General features: G+C 38.3%; 1 protein-coding gene across 3 annotated transcripts in view; it reads right to left on the minus strand.

Annotated features, from left to right (window-relative positions):
* wdpcp (WD repeat containing planar cell polarity effector) overlaps nucleotides 1-15804 on the minus strand; it is a 424187-nt gene that overhangs the window by 42220 nt on the left and 366163 nt on the right. The gene's annotated exons all lie outside the window — the stretch shown is intronic.

A 15804-nucleotide genomic window follows, 5' to 3' on the forward strand; every position in this document is an offset into this window, starting at 1 on the left:
CAGGGCCTACAGGTCTTCTCTGGAAGACCATCTATATGTTGTCTGTTAAATCTTTCACAAGCATAAATGATTTGATTTGCACACAGTCAAGCCACTGTAAACATTGACCCTTTATTTCCTGGGTAAGGTATTTACATAAAAGAAATTATTATGGAGGATGGAAAACAAATTTGGAATTTCTCAATACAATACAAATCAAACAACAAATCTAGAAAATATTATAAATGTTTCTAGAAAGCACAGTGTAAGGATGAGGAAACAGAAATAAAAGTAAACAGTGTGCGACTCTAAATTAAACATTGTTTTAAGAGATTAAGATTAAGATTAATTTGTAATTTTAACGTTTACTTACTAATACAGTTTTGTTTGGGTTGATGATTTCAATTCTTGCATTTATTTTTACCTAGGATTCTGTTTTAAGATCCATCCATCCTCTTCTGCTTATCCAAGGTCGGGTCGCGGGGGCAGCAGCTTGAGCAGAGATGCCCAGACTTCCCTCTCCCCGGCCACTTCTTCTAGCTCTTCTGGGAGAATCCCGAAGTGTTCCCAGGCTAGCCAGGAGACATAGTCCCTCCAGCGTGTCCTGGGTCTTCCCCGGGGCCTCCTCCCGGTTAGACGTGCCTGGAACACCTCACCAGGGAGGCGTCCAGGTGGCATCCTGATCAGATGCCCGAGCCACCTCATCTGACTCCTCTCGATGCGGAGGAGCAGCGGCTCTACTCTGAGCCCCTCCCGGATGACTGAGTTTCTCACCCTATCTTTAAGGGAGAGCCCAGACACCCTACGGAGGAAACTCATTTCAGCCGCTTGTATTCGCAATCTCGTTTTTTCGGTCACTACCCATAGCTGATGACCATAGGTGAGGGTAGGAACATAGATCGACTGGTAAATTGAGAGCTTTGCCTTACGGCTCAGCTCCTTTTTCACCACGACAGACCGATGCAGAGCCCGCATTACTGCAGACGCCGCACTGATCCACCTGTCAATCTCACGCTCCATTCTTCCCTCACTCGTGAACCAGACCTCGAGATACTTGAACTCCTCCACCTGGGGCAGGATCTCGCCTCCCACCCTGAGAGGGCATTCCACCCTTTTCTGGCTGAGGACCATGGTATCGGATTTGGAGGTGCTGATTCCCATCCTAGCTGCTTCACACTAAGCTGTGAAACAATCCAGAGAGAGCTGAAGATCACGGCCTGATGAAGCAAACAGGACAACATCATCTGCAAAAAGCAGTGACCCAATCCTGAGTCCACCAAACCGGACCCCCTCAACACCCTGGCTGTGCCTAGAAATTCTGTCCATAAAAGTTATGAACAGAATCAGTGACAAAGGGCAACCTGGCAGAGTCCAACTCTCACTGGAAATGGGTTTGACTTACTGCCAGCAATGCGGACCAAGCTCTGACACCGGTTGTACAGGGACCAAACAGCCCTTATCAGGGGGTCCGGTACCCCATACTCCCGGAGCACCCTCCACAGGATTCCCCGAGGGACATGGTTGAACGCCTTTTCCAAGTCCACAAAACACATGTAGACTGGTTGGGCAAACTCCCATGCACCCTCCAGGACTCTGCTAAGGGTGTAGAGCTGGTCCACTGTTCCGCGACCAGGATGAAAACCACACTGTTCCTCCTGAATCCGTGGTTCGACTATCCGATGGACCCTCCTCTCCAGAACCCCCGAATAGACTTTTCCAGGGAGGCTGAGGAGTGTGATCCCTCTGTAGTTGGAACACACCCTCCGGTCCCCCTTCTTAAAGAGGGGGACCACCACCCCAGTCTGCCAATCCAGAGGCACTGTCCCCAATGTCAATGCGATGTTGCAGAGATGTGTCAACCAAGACAGTCCTACAACATCCAGAGCCTTGAGGAACTCCGGGCGTATCTCATCCACCCCCAGGACCCTGCCACCAAGGAGTTTTTTGACCACCTCGGTGACCTCAGTCCCAGAGATGGGGGAGTCCACCTCCGAGTCCCCAGGCTCTGCTTCCTCATTGGAAGGCATGTCAGTGGGATTGAGGAGGTCTTCGAAGTACTCCCCCCACCGACCCACAATGTCCCGAGTCGAGGTCAGCAGCGCACCATCCCCACCATATATAGTGTTGACACTGCACTGCTTCCCCCTCCTGAGACTCTGGATGGTGGACCAGAATCTCCTCGAAGCCGTCCGAAAGTCGTTCTCCATGGCCTCCCCAAACTCCTCCCATGCCCGAGTTTTTGCCTCAGCAATCACCGAAGCCGCATTCCGCTTGGCCTGCCGGTACCTATTAGCTGCCTCCAGAGTCCCACAGGACAAAAGGGTCTAGTAGGACTCCTTCAGCTTGACAGCATCCCTCACCGCCAGTGTCCACCAACGGGTTCGTTTTAAGATATAATAATTTATGCTGAAATTATTTCATATCTTTCTTGATACCATTTTGTTTATTTTAAGGAGCCAGCAGCCGCTACAGCATTGCCTGGGATATCTACTGGAAGTGCACTGATTTCATAGCCATAATGGTATAAATGTCAGTTCATCTGAGTTTGCAGATAAAAACAGAAAGCTTGCTGTGGGTGTTATGTTACAGTTTATCCTTTTTGGCATTTAGACATAGGACTTCATTATAATGACTACAATTTTAAGTAAGTGTTTTGGAACTGGTATTGGTTAGGATAGACTTTTGCAAACTGATTTTTTGGCTTATTTTCTCATTGTTTCCTCTCTTGCTCACCTTTAACACTTCTTATTGCCTTTCTCTTCATTAGGCATAACAACAGTTTTAGCAAAGTAAAACAAAATAATAAAATGTATTTTGCTTAAAATATGCTGTGTAATATATTGCTGAGACTGTTCTTCTGCATTATAGGAGAAAAGAATGTATTTGCCACCTCAGGCTGAGACATTTCATCTCCCATCATTGTAGTCAATCAGAGTATAGTCTCTCAGAGAAAACAACAGAAATACGACTTTGAATTGTATGCTTTTACTCTGATCTACTTTCTACTGGAGCATTACATAAAGATGCATTGTTGCACTTCATGGGTGCCAAGAGTGACTTAAAAATACTGCAACATACTAAAAAAATTATCATGAACAGTGCGCTTTGTGGTGCACTCTGCTGGACTAGCATTTCATCGAGGATTGATTTCTACCTTCCCTGTTGCTTGACCCTATACTGGAAAAAGTGGAAATAAAAAATGGATGGATGTAAAAAGTTAATGTAAGTTGTATTCACCTTTTGAGTCTTCCTCAAAATAAACAAGGAAATAAGGCTATAAACCTGCTGACACATGACAGCTACTTGTATCGGAACATGCTTTAAATAAATGCTTGCTTGAAATTGGATTAATTGTCTTTAGGAAATCACATTTTTACTGTTCTATATGTGTTATTATGATAAAATCAAAAATATCACAAAAATGAAACCAACAGATTACTACTTGTGCAACTTAGCTATAATCTAATGAAAGGAGTCTGAATGACTAATGACTGACTTGTATTCACAAACTTCCTTTAACACTTACACATTCCTTATAATTATATATAGTTATGCTACCAATAAAAATTAGCAGCTTATATGTTAAATATAGGTACATTATTTACTATAATCTATATATACATAAAAGTCAATGTATGTGTGTATGTATTTATGTTCCAGCATCACTTCCGAACGACTGGAACAATTTTCATGAAACTTGGTACACATGTTTCTCACTGGTTGACCAATAATACTGTAGGGTGAAATCAGCCCTAACCCACCCCCTTCTGGGTAGGGTTGGGGGTGATCTTGCTGTCTTGTATGCTTGTTATCATCCAGCTGACACTCAGAACGACCACCAGAGGGCGAACTGGAGGTGACTGCCAGCATTCCTTATGTTTGAGCACCACCGCGCCCCTGTTGTTTTTGAAATTAAATAGAGTTGGACGCTTCTGAACCTCATCTGGATGATGAGATACATACAAGGCCACAAAAGAAGCACATTAGTGAGTCTTCATTGTTTGTTAATTTATTTTTATGTTTAAAGTTGCGTTTTTTTTTATTATATTTTTCTCAAACAAATAAAAAAAAAAAAACACTTCATTTTCCTCCTGGGCATCGCTGGGTATTTCAGCTATTGTGCTATATAATGAGAAAATGAATCAGAAAAATAGAAATGATCAGATTATGCAAATAAACCAAAAATCTGATGTTCATAAAAATTAAACATTTAGTTTGCATTAAAAACAAAGCAAGAAAAATGATATTCTACAAACTAATGTCTAACTTACTTTATGCAATGATCTGTTAATAGCAATTAGCAATGACAACATTAGTCAAGCAAAATGACACCTTTTATTGGCTAAATAAAAAGAATACAATATGAAAGCGTTCAAGGCAACTCAGGCCCCTTCTTCAGGCAAGATGTAAGTAATGTCATTTATCCTTTTGCTTGACTTCTCCCTACATCCATAATGGCCAACACGGTAGAACACCCTAGTACCAATGGCAACATTAAAAAAACCAAGTAATCCATCCATCCATTATCCAACCCGCTATATCCTAACTACAGGGTCACGGGGGTCTGCTGGAGCCAATCCTAGCCAACACAGGGTGCAAGGCAGGAAACAAATCCCGGGTAGGGCGCCAGCCCACTGCAGGGCACGTACACACACCAAGGACAATTTAGAATCACCAATGCACCTAACCTGCATGTCTTTGGACTGTGGGAGGAAACCGGAGTACCCGGAGGAAATCCACGTGGACACGGGGAGAACATGCAAACTCCACGCAGGGAGGACCCGGGAAGCGAACCCAGGTCTCCTAAAACTGCGAGGCAGCAGCGCTACCCACTGCGCCACCGTGCCACCCAAGCCAAGTAATCTTTCTCATAATTAACTTTATAGATAATATCTATTACATAAAATATATGTCTGAGAAAACATTTTCAAGGTGTATGTGAGTGTCTTTGCGAGTACTCTGCACGGGTCAAAAATGTTTGCTTGGAAACTCCCACTCTCCTCACTCAGGATCAGAACCAAATTTTCTATAGACAGGAAAACTTACAAGAAAAGACATGATGAAAAGACATTTTGTGAAAAATCAAAGGTTTTAACTATAAAGAATTACTAGACAGGCATGTAACTGAAGAATGATCTCCAGCTTAGTGAATTAAATATTAAAGATCTCTAAACGACAGGTTTAGTATTGTGCAAGTCGAAGTTATTTCTTCACAAACATGGTATATATACATTTGCCATGTGAAATTGTGTTCTAAAGTTAAGTCTTTTCTACAAATTAAAAAAAAATATCTTGCCTTCTCTGGTGCTTTACAACAGATGGTATGGGGGAAAAGGGAAAAATGCTTAAAAATGTACAAGTACATCCATTCTTCAAGCCAAGACAGTTGTCAAGTAATGATCCATGTCTTCAGTGTTTCTAACACAAGATTGTGACAACAAAACGGATCTGGAAATACTCATTTTATTGCATATTCGTGGTACCATTTTTCTCATAGTAAGGATATGTTTTCTATTAAAACAAAACCAACCGTGTGGCATGAAAAGTTTACTATGATTTGGTCTTTTGAGAGGAAACCACGCCCTGGGGGTTGAAAAGTTGTTGCACAGAAACACGAAGTGCACACAAGGTTGGTCTTCCTTTAAAATAGCTAAACCATTTTTTGTTCAAAAATGACATGTATAAATAATTTTACAATGTGCGTGCAAAATAGCTGTAAATAGTTGACAAACTGTCTTGGCTTGAAAAATATGCCCTATAGATTATAATGTAAAGCGCCAGTGTGGGCAAGATATTTTTTTAAATTTATAGAAAGTGATTAAGTTTAGAACACAATTTCTTGCAGTAAATGCATATATAACCATGTTTGTGAAGAAACAATTTTCGACTTGAAAAATATCAAACTTAGTTATTTCTTCATAATCATAGTATATATTAGTATGCCATATGAAATTACATTCTAAAGTGAAGCATATTTTATGAATTTTAAAAAATAACCAGCCTGCTCTTGCATTTTATAATGGAGCTTATGCGGAGGATATGGTACTAAAACAACTTAGGAAAACATTTTTGAGTGAAAACCTATGGACACTCACTAATACCAATCAATCTATAAATATGCAGGAAGAACATGCAGACTCCATGTAGAACCTAACACTGTGAGGCAGGAGAGACAGCTCTACTATACCACTCTGCCTATGTTAAAACATTTGTCCTGAACTTATTAAACTTCATACCGATTAAACTCAGGTGACTTAGTTACAAAATTGGACCTTGTGTGTATGCGTTTGTGTGTGTGCATTCGCAAAGTACACACATTATTTGTCAATCCAGTGGCAGCAGCCAGTATTTTTGATAAATAAAGAAAATGCTTCAGTATAGTGGAAGAAAATAAGCTATAATGTGACTTTATTCAGTTAATATTGTTTAGCTGCTACAGAACCGAGACAGAAATTCACATCTGGGTATCAACATTCAATATCAATAATGGGTGCTTGGTGATGAACTTCCAAGGTAAAATCAATGCTCCTGGCCTTGAAAAACTGCTGTAGAGGAAGATGAACTTAGTGAAGTGAGGGGCACAGCCGGTCTTCTTTTAAAATGGCTAAATCTCAAAACAATGGTTTGATTTTAGCTTATTTCTCTGCTTAAATGGAGAAAAATATGCTGTTTTACAATGTATGTAATCTCAAAATGTGGATAAATATTTGGAAACATCTTTGGCCTAAAAAATAGATGTATTCGGTATTTTCATCACATTGGGACTCTGGTACCCATTACCTTCACTAGAAAATGCAAGATTAGGCCAGTAATTTTTTTAAATTTACAAATTTGTTTCACTTTAGCAATTTAATTTGGTAAAGTCATATTTACCTTCTTCTTCTTCTTTCGGCTGCTCCAGTTAGGGGATGCCACAGCGGATCATCTTCTTCCATATAAAATCATATTTACCATTAGGGTCAATTCACATACAATCTGCAGAGGCCTCCTGACTAACCATCTCCAATTACTATTAACAAAATATTTTCAAGTCTATATTTCAAATGCATATTTGCTGTGAATGATAAAGTCTATCATACCACTGAAAAGAACTTTTTAAATTTTTTAAATGCATATATTTTGTGCATTTATAGCTTTATTTACTAAGGTATCAAACATGCCATGTTTTACTACAAAGGGAAATGCAAAGTACAGAGTCATGCTACTTATAATATAATCACAGATCTCCATCCATCCATTTTCCAACCCGCTGAATCCGAACACAGGGTCACGGGGGTCGGCTGGAGCCAATCCCAGCCAACACAGGGCACAAGGCAGGAACCAATCCCAGGCAGGGTGCCAACCCACCGCAGGACACACACAAACACACCCACACACCAAGCACACACTAGGGCCAATTTAGAATCGCCAATCCACCTAACCAGCATGTCTTTGAACTGTGGGAGGAAACCGGAGCGCCCGGAGGAAACCCACGCAGACACGGGGAGAACATGCAAACTCCACGCAGGGAGGGCCCGGGAAGCGAACCGGGGTCCCCAGGTCTCCCAACTGCGAGGCAGCAGTGCTACCCACTGTGCCACCGTGCCGCCCCAATCACAGATCTGTGTAATACAATTATAAAAGTGTACAAGCGAATTCATATATGTAGTTTATATCTAAATAGTCAATGTTTAAATTCTGCTAAACCAAGTTCTACTATTTAAACAAACTGCAAAGAAACAGTTTGAACAAAACATAGATGCATTTTTCCACATTGTTTGGAAGTTTATACTGCCTGTCTGTTGATATAAGTGGTGTATTAATGATCTTCAGGATGTGTATGTTGAGTGGGACCCAACATAATCTATCTCTCTTGGTCCAACTGTAAGAGGGACCATGAGGATGCATGTTGCCTATCCACTACTGTTGGTCATAGACACTCACAGCATGTTTCACAGGAATGATATCTATAAGACACACCTGATTTCACAGCAGTTTGATCCATATCTAACTGGCAAGCAGAAGCATACAGCAATGTACTTCCAAATTATAGTTATTAAAACATTACACATTTTGTGGATTCATAGTTCTTAAAGATTACTGGAAGAATCGTCATATACAATACTACTACTAGTACTAATAATAACACTAATAATATTTATCTGACTTAAAAAGAAAATTTCTGTTTACAAGTAGTATAATGTAGCTTGTTGGATAACTTAATAAAATATAGTTTGGTTCAAGGTATCAACTTCCTATTTTGTGCATTTACTAATTAAACCATGCTCTTTCCATTGGTATAATTCTTTTTTGAGGTAGGCTTTGTCATACATGGCCAGTATGTATTTGAAATTGAAGTGTGAAGTGATTTTTTTCCATTTTTAAATCTCATAAATCAGAAAGTTTAAATACTTTCAGACAGGATCCTACTTGCTAAAGAAGAATTATAATGTGTGTAATACCTATCAAAGGTAGTCAGATCTCACGTGGTTTAGTATGGAGATACAAAGGACTGAAAGTTGTTCTAATGCACAAAAGAATTTTTTAACAAGCTATAAATTGGCAAATACACAACAATGGACCAGTTTTAGATGTTAAGCTACATTTAGATGTTAGATGTTAAATATAATAATAAATATAATATTTACTGATGCTCAATACTGATGCTCTGTGTAAGAAAGGACAGAGCCGGTTATACTTCCTTAGAAGGCTGGCGTCCTTAAACATCTGCAATAAGATACTGCAGATGTTCTATCAGACGGTTGTGGTGAGCACCCTCTTCTACGCGGTGGTGTGCTGGGGAGGCCGCATAAAGAAGAAGGACGCCTCACGCCTGGACAAACTGGTGAGGAAGGCAGGCTCTATTGTTGGCATGGAGCTAGATAGCTTGACATCTGTGGCAGAGCGACGGATGCTCAGCAGGCTACTAACAATTATGGAGAATCCACTGCATCCACTAAACAGTGTCATCTCCAGACAGAAGAGCAGCTTCAGCGACAGATTGCTGTCCTGCTCCACTGACAGACTGAGAAGATCGATCCTCCCCCTAACTATGCGACTCTTCAATTCCACCCTCTGGGGGTAAAAGTTAACATTATTCAAAGTTATTGTCTGTTTTTACCTGCATTGTTATCAATCTTTAATTTAATATTGTTTTTTGTATCAGTATGCTGCTGCTGGAGTATGTGAATTTCCCCTTGGGATTAATAAAGTATCTATCTATCTATCTATCTATCTATCTATCTATCTATCTATCTATCTATCTATCTATCTATCTATCTATCTATCTATCTATCTATCTATCTATCTATCTATCTATCTATCTATCTATCTATCTATCTATCTATCTATCCCTAATTCTAAATTACAATCCCTGAAAAGCCCATGCTTCTGGCATTAACAGTTCAAAAGTTACAACTTAAGGGACACTGTTATTTTTTAGTAGCACTTCTTTTTACTGTATCATCAGGGCCACATCGTCTTTTTAAAAGCCACTATATCTCAGAAACTAATGAAGATAAAAGCCTAAAATTTTTGCACACTATTTTTGGGTGCAATGATGTTATTTTTAGCAAATATGAAACCAGTTGGAGAAGGACAGTGGAAACAGTTTTAGAAGGACTGACGCATTATTGTGAAGAAATAACTTTGATATGAAAATGCCAAACATATCTACTCTCTATATATAAAATCCTAAGCCTAAAAGTGCAACGATTTTATGTGACATTTTGATGTCACGTTTTTTGTTACACTTTAAATTGGGTTTATTTTAAAACCTACAAATATATGTTTTGTACCATTTTTTTCAGAAATTATCGAACTTTAATGTGATGTTGTTAGATTTTCAGATTGTTATTCCATTTTTAAATTATAAACTAAAATATCAAGAAAGTCGTGCATCAAGCATAGTGGACCTCAGTTTAACATGAATACTCCAAACGGTAAGAGAGTAAATATTTTATTCTCATTTCATGATTTTTACTCTGTTAAATAATAATTAATTTTTCTTTTACATATTTATAGAATTTCGTGAGTTTGACTCCAATAAATAATAAGTTTTCTTTTGTACATTTACAGACTTTCCTAATATTATGGCTGCAACTGGGGGGTGGGCGCCGAAGGCCCCAGGGGGGCTTAACCCCCTTGTTCTTTAAATAAATTGATAAAAACAGCATTTGTTTAACAGATTCTAAATTCTTATGCATACACTAACAATAGCGTTATACTTGTACTTATATACACTTGGGTCTCGTTGACTGCAAAAGAAAATATTAAACACTGGAATGAGATCTTTTTTTTTCTAAATTTGTAGGATGGACAGGTTAAATGCTGCTACCTCACAGTCTCAAAGACCAGGGCTTGATCCACGAAGAGGGAAGGCTCTGCGTTACTTGGAATTCAGTAATACTTGGTGAGAATTCAAATTGCAGACTAATGAATCATATATTTGTCAGAAAACTTGAATCCAGGATTGCATAAAAGGGAAGGAGCCTAAATCAAATACTCAACCATGATGCACTGAACATCAATAAATAACAGCTGTGAATTAGGAGTTATTGAGAGAAACCCATAAAATAATTGAAGGAAAATTTATTAAATACAAAAATAGGAAAATTCTAATCTGAGTCAAGTATGCAAACAAACCAGAAAACCCATCTCAATTGATAATTGGTAATTAGATACCTGGAACTAAATTAACAACAAAATAATTGATTAAGAGCTCTTAAAAAATGAAGACAACAAATAATACTCAAGAGTCAAAGAAAACTGCATTAAAGGTTTAGAGACTCTTATATGGAACTGCTACTGCAAAGACTCCCTAATTAACGTCAAACAGCTTAAAAGAAAATGCTGGTGCTCAAGACATGGAAAGGGCAGAAACCCTTTAGCTAATTACTCACAAACATAACTCTATAAGCCAAAAGCTAATACTCAATAAGAAATTCTCAAATGAAAGAAGTCATTTAAAGCCTCAATAGATTTATTTTTTGTAACTCAAAGAAATGCAGAAGTCTCTTAAGAGACAAAAAAAACTTAAATAATGAAACATGAAAATGAGACCTGAATAATAACGAAACCCAAACTAGACCAGAATTCAATAATGTGGAGAAACAAACACTTAATCCAGAATAACGGGCAAATTTCTGCTGGGCAGAAAAGAGAAAACCTTAATCCAAAACAAAAATGCAAGATGGCTAGAAACATTCACCAAGGAACCTGAGGCACAGCAAATGCATGAGCAAAACTCGACTGCCTTACTCACCTGGGTGTCAGCTCCAACTTGCAACAACTGATGTTGTTAAAGGGAATGGTCATGAGAGGCCTAAACCCTGAAACAGGACTTAACAGCCCAAAACAAGAAATCATGACAAACAATGCAGAAGTTGAAAAAGGCCAAAAAAGGAACCGACATAAACTAAAATAATTAATTTCACTTAAAAAACAAAATGATAAACAAAAGATAACAGACTACAGTTGTAAGGACAGATGAATACTTTATGAAATGCAGGATGATGAGGGGGTATTCAAGAGTGGACCCTGTATCTAAATAAGGATTGAGGAAATCCAGGTAGCAACACAGTAAGAACAGAAGGAATCACAAATCTCAGGGTGTAAGAAAACAAAATGGAAAAAGAATAAATCCTATACAAACTTGGTGCTTAACAATACAATAGGTGACCCTACTGATCCTGTTGAGAGGTCTGATCTACCTTCCCACTTCCATATTTGATCACCAGACCCACTTCATTTATGAAAACATTCAGGTGGTCTCTTTCTTTGACCTTCCTTCCTTCCACCAACTGAGCCTTCATTTACAACTACCTTCCAATTGCAAGCCCAAACTGAGTCTGACATAAAGGTGTTTTAAAGCTTAGGGTCAGGATGACTCCAAGGTAACGGTTCAGAAGTACTCCCAGGTTAGCTGATGGCCATTCTGTGCCCTGATATTGTCTTTGAGGAGCTCTTCCTATTGGTACCAGGTGTTCTTGCAGGTTTTTTTATCAGTGACTTGTACTGGAGAGTACCAGGCTTGTGGTCCTCCCAAGTAACCTTACAAATTTAATTTACTGTATATTGCTCTCTATTGGCCAGGGGAACATTAAGTTTATTAACACTAATAGAACTGTCCCAATTAACTTAAGACTGTCAGTGAACTTGGGTATCGATACCTCGATTTTCCGATAGAGGTTACATTGATTTTATATCTATACAGTATTTACATATATACATAGATATACACATATATACAAATATATACATATATATTCAATATACATATAAATAAATATATACTTATATATCCACCTTAATTAAAGAATAAGTGTCTGTGTCTGTCTAGTTGCTATGTCTCTGTAAATCGAAAAGATGGAACATCACACACATTAACATTACTGAACATTAACACTGCTTTTATAAATTCCATACCAAATGGCACGTAACAAAAACAAACACATCGCATGGTGCACTGCAAACGTTAATGCCGAGATCTACTTAGATTGCAAAGCTAGCATATATATTCATATACATACTGTATATATATAAAACACCACAATACAGAGTAGCAGGTAGCATTATCATCCCATTGTACTTAGACTGAATGGGCATCTTTTCTACATATTTAAAGAGGTTTAGTTTTTGCTTCATTAAACAGTCCAAAGGCCGGTGATTAAGATGATTGGCTCCCCTATTTAGACTGTGTTTTTTTTAAAGACATTGTATAATATAGTGGCATGTCATTTCATGCCAGTACTCATTAATAACAGGTCCTCATTTGCTTTAATGTGTAGGCACTGAAGTTATACTGGTCAAGTAAACCACTAGTATCAGACAATATTCCCAGTACAGTTTAGGTAACAGCTGATGAGTAATTTGCTTCCCTTTTGGAGCAACTCTTTATTGTGAAGGCTGCAGGAAAACCTAAAGAGGCTGTCAAGCCACAGGGGCCTTTGTATGCGAGGAACAGCCATCTGAATAGCACCTGGCCAAGCTGGCATTGCCTCAGAGCCCGCCTAGTTTAATCCTTCTGGGGGCAAAGGGAGGGCTCCAAAACCTAACTGGCTGCCCCTTTAGTATGAAAACATAAATAAACAGCAGATTTCAATTACATCAATTGGATTTTCTCTACCTTCTACAATGAAAGTTATTATGTTTTGTTTTTATACTGTAAAAGCCAAACATCTGCTTTGAAATGTAAACAATTAAAGAGTGTAAAAATGTATCCTGTTTAACTTAAACCAAACATACTTGGCTGGTATTTTCCTTTTTTAGTTTCATTCAAATTGAAACAAGCTATTAGTGTAAAATATGTTGCCTTACCTGTCTTCTGTTCAATAACAATAAAAAGAAATCTTCATTATTAAGTAACACATAATTTTCTTGTACACAGTTGTCTACAACTGACATTTGTGCTGAAAGGTTTCTTTCCAAACACTTTGTTCAAACAACATAATAAAGCACATTACTTTCTCTTCAGAGCTGATGAATTGACTTTGGCTTTAGTGGGATTTTGTTAACCACAAGGATAAGTGGATGGGTACTGAGACGGATTTTTTCTTTTAAAGTGAGAATACGTCAGTGTGGCAGATGAAAAGATGAGAGTGGATTTGAGCAGCTATCTGATATGGTAATTTTTTTTACTATTGTGATGTTTTTGAGACTAGTAGTTTGTACTTTGATTAAGACATTTTGTTACTGAAGGCAGAAATAATATATATGTTTTATTGGTTTGTACCACTTATTCTGCTATCTAAATAAATGATTAAAAAAAGAGTTTTACAATGAAAATATATAAATATAAAAAAACAGGAGGCTAAAAAAAGACAGGCCAACATAGAGAACAATTTTTACATTTTTTTTCAGTAAAGCACAGAGTGTACACTCATGTAATTACACAAATTTGCAATAAAGCACTACTGACATTATTATTTAACTAATCATTTTTTATTAAGCTGTATTGATTTCATTAGTTTCACTAGTAAATAGGATTGTCTGATTTTGCGTTATGTGTGCCTTACAAACTTCCTTGTCAAAAAAGATGCCTTTTGCATCATGCTAGAGAAATATATTGCGATGCTTAAAGCAAAATGCTACCCCCATAGCTTTTGAAACAAGATAATTACACCCTCTTCCCAAAGGGAAATATAGAAAAAGCAACAAAGATATAGAAAAGTTGCCCTTAGCATTAGTCATTAATATGTAAAATCATTTTGGAGTTAATATATAGCCTTCCTTACTTGGCTTTTCATTTGATGCACATATGATGACGCTAGAGGAGGTCTGCGTTTTACACCCCAACTGAATGATGGGAACTTGTAAACAAACTTTCTTGTCAATCAGAGTATTGCTTTCAAGTTAACATGAAGGATTTGTGGCAGCACATAATAATATCAAATGTATAGCTGCAAGATAGAGGAAAGGTTAGTTGATGCACATCCAAGTGATTATTCTGAGTGTGTTGTCTGGATAAATACTAAGCAATAAGCACTTAAATGTCTCAGATAATGTCAGGTAACAACTGCTGCCCAGCAACAGCAGATATGATTGGGAGCTAAGGGTGTGAGCTTAAGGTGTGGTCAGGAGTGAGATGTGACAATTGTTACGAGTTCTTCATTTTTATTTGTATAATTTAGTAGGATATGCTTAATTTTGGCTGCCATGTCTACTTTTGGTGGTGTTGAATTATCTTAAGTATTCCCTTATGTTTTTTCTATGATATTTATAGATTAGGCCTATCACTTTTGTCAAGGTTTGGTATAGTAAATTACTAATATTCAATTTTATGTGACAGATTCCTTTACAGGTAAGAATTGCATTAGTTTTACCTTGTGGATGTGCTAAATACACTATGTATGAAACATTATGGCTAAAGTATGTGTGCACACTTCCAAATTTTTGAATGCAGGTGTTTCATTGTTAACAGGTACGTAAAATTAACCACATAGCCATGATATCTCCATTGACAAGAACTGGAAATAGAATGGGTTGTATTAAAGAGCTCAGTGACTTTAAAGGCAGCACTGTTATAGGATGTCCCCTTTAGCACAACTGTACTTGAAATTTCTGCTCTGCCAGATCTGCCTTGGTCAACTGTAAGTGCTATTATTGTGAAGTGGAAGGAGATACAACAGCTAAGCTACATTTACAACAGAGTTCCAAACTTCACCTGGAAGCAACATCAACACAAGAACTGTGAGTTGGCAGTTTCCTGAAATGGGATTCCAAAGCTGTGCAGCTTCACACCAGCCTAAGATCACTTTGTACAATGCCAGGCGGTAGCTGGAGTTGGTGTAAGGTACACCGCCATTGCACTATGAAGCAGTGGAAACATGTTCGCTGGAGTGATGAATCACACTTCATGATCTGGCAAACTGATGGACAAATGTGGGTTTGGTGGATGCTAAGTGAATGTTACTGTCTGAACTGCTTAGTGCCTATTGTAAAGTTTGGTGAAGGCAGGGTAATGGTCTGAGGCTGTTTTTCAGGGTTTAGGCTAGACCCCTTGGTTCCAGTGAAGGGTACTGTTAATGCTACAGCAATCAAAGACATTTATACAATTGTGTACTTCCAATTTTGTGGCAACAGTTTGAGGAAGGCTCTTTTATGTACTGACATGACTGTGACCCTGGACACAAAGCCAGGAAGACATTGGCCTGTACAGAGCTCTGACCTCAACCCTGTAGAACACCTTTGGGATGAATTGGAAAGCCTGGACAGGCCTTCTCCTCCAACACAAATGATGCTTTGGTTGAATGGGCATAAATTTCCACTGACACACTTCAAAATCTGGTGGAAAGCCTTCCCAGAAGAGTCAAGGCTGTTATAGTTGCAAAGGGTGGGCCAACTCCT

This window comes from Erpetoichthys calabaricus, chromosome 15 (genome assembly GCF_900747795.2).
Source record: "Erpetoichthys calabaricus chromosome 15, fErpCal1.3, whole genome shotgun sequence".
Lineage (NCBI taxonomy): Eukaryota > Metazoa > Chordata > Cladistia > Polypteriformes > Polypteridae > Erpetoichthys > Erpetoichthys calabaricus.